Source organism: Neopelma chrysocephalum, unplaced genomic scaffold, assembly GCF_003984885.1.
Source record: "Neopelma chrysocephalum unplaced genomic scaffold, ASM398488v2 Primary Assembly neopelma1_163, whole genome shotgun sequence".
Classification (NCBI taxonomy): domain Eukaryota; kingdom Metazoa; phylum Chordata; class Aves; order Passeriformes; family Pipridae; genus Neopelma; species Neopelma chrysocephalum.
This window is the reverse complement of record NW_020897825.1, coordinates 99313-101291: the sequence shown is the minus strand read 5'-3', so window position 1 is coordinate 101291 and position 1979 is coordinate 99313. Positions and strand designations below refer to the sequence as shown.

Below are 1979 nucleotides of genomic sequence, written 5' to 3'. Positions count from 1 at the left end.
CCAGAGGAGGCCACGGAGCTGCTCCAAGGGCTGGAGCCCCTCTGCTCTGGAGCCAGGCTGGGAGAGCTGGGGGGGTCACCTGGAGAAGAGAAGGGTCCAGGGAGACCTGAGAGCCCCTTCCAGGGCCTGAAGGGGCTCCAAGAGCTGGAGAGGGACTGGGGACAAGGGATGGAGGGACAGGACAAGGGAGAATGGCTTCCCAGTGCCAGAGGGCAGGGATAGATGGGATATTGGGAAGGAATTGTTGGCTGTGAGGGTGTTGAGGGGCTGGGCTGGAATTCCCAGAGAAGCTGTGGCTGCCCCTGGATCCCTGGGAATGTCCAAAGGCCCAGTTGGAGCAACCTGGGCTAGTGGAAGATGTCCCTGCCCATGGCAGAGGGTTGGAACTGCATGGGCTTCAAGGTCCCTTCCAACCCAAAGCATTCCAGGATTCCATGATTAAGCAGGGCTTGGGTCAGGCTTAATGCCACCAAAACAGCAAATGTAAAAACTCTTTTATTAGACAGAAATTAGAATTAGACAGAAATTAGAAAATGTTTTGTTGGACTTCAGCAACACCATTAGTGGGAGCAGGGGGAGGGGAAAGGGTTAACTGAGACTGTTGGATTGAGATTTCGGGGTTGAGGCCAAATTTCATGCAAAGGGAACAAAGGGCTCCCACAGGCCTGAAAATGCAAAATGCAGCTTTTGGCTCCGGGGAATGGGCCCAGAGCTGTTTCCAGGAAGGAGGCTGATGATGCATCTTGGCTTTATCTGTTTTAATCTGTACCAGAACACTTAGAAAAGTATCAGAACTGCAGATTCCGAGCATGCGCCACCGGGGTTTTACAAAACATCCGCGTATCACAAAGTACGGGGAACCTCAAAGCCCTGCTTCTCCAGTGGGTATCCCAAAAGATTTCTCTCTATTTATGTGTGTATATATATATATATATATTTATATTTCTTCACTTAGCTTACACTGATGCAAAAAAAACAACTCATTTAGGACGGTGTCATTCAGTGCCTCGCAAAAAAAAATACACGAGATATTAAATAGAACTGGGTCAAACAAGCGTTGCAGATGCTGCGGGTCCCCCACGACCCGGCTCATGAGAAGCAAGAATTCCACCTGCTGCTTCCACGTGTCACAGAAATTACTCACAAGTGTGGTTTTTATGAAGCATCTCCCATCCCAGGCTTGTTTTTCCTGGTGCTGTAACTCTATGATTCAGCTGATTTAAGTCTCTTGCTAAGTGCTTGACCCGCCCTGAGCATCCTTTTGGCTGCATTTTAACTTCCTTCTAGGTCAAAGTGCTGGAGTATGAGTGTGACTTGTCACCTATAACATCCAAAATAGCTTTTTCTCGGGCTGTAACACACCATTTTGGGGGTATTTTGGGCATTCAGCAGCACTTTTTGCCTTTGGCAGGCTGAGAAAGACCGACCGGCGCTTCAGCCTCGCCGAGGGGGGGAATAAAAAATGACTTTATTTTGGTGTGTTGCTGCAGGAGGGTTTTGCAGCATGCAAAGGTGTGGGAATATGTACATGGGGAAGGGGTTTTTTTTAGGATTAAAGGGTTAAAATTGCAACCTGGCAGCTCGTTGCTTGAAAACCCCATATCTGCCCCTATCCTGGGGGATAGAGGTGCTTGGGTGCCCCAGGTAAAGGGGTGGCAGCGGGACTAAGGGGGTTAAATAAAACCCTGCTCATTAGCAAAGGGCATTTCTGGAGACGCTCTTGCAAGGATGCCAAGGAGAGGTCCCCTCTGCCTGGTCCCTCTCAGGATGGCCCCGAGGAGGAGGAGGAGGTGGTGAAGGCCATGTTTTTTGGGGTACATCCAGCTGTCCTGCCTCACTGGGGACGTGTTTGGAGCGGAGAAGGAAATTTTCATCCAGTTGCCTAAACCAGAGACAACCCCGAGGAAGTGATGGGGGTAAACCCCAAGGAGGTGATGGAGGTGAACCCCAAGGAGCTGATGGAGGTGAACCCCAAGGAG

General features: G+C 50.3%; 1 protein-coding gene across 1 annotated transcript in view; it reads right to left on the bottom strand.

Annotated features, from left to right (window-relative positions):
• Positions 1 to 482: 482 nt before the first annotated feature.
• The window catches only part of PRNP (prion protein), a 5540-nt gene continuing 4043 nt past the window's right edge, over positions 483 to 1979 (bottom strand). The window contains exon 2 of the mRNA XM_027701576.1: positions 483 to 1979. This exon is cut by the window's right edge and continues 1025 nt beyond it. The gene's annotated coding sequence lies outside the window, so the exon portion shown is untranslated.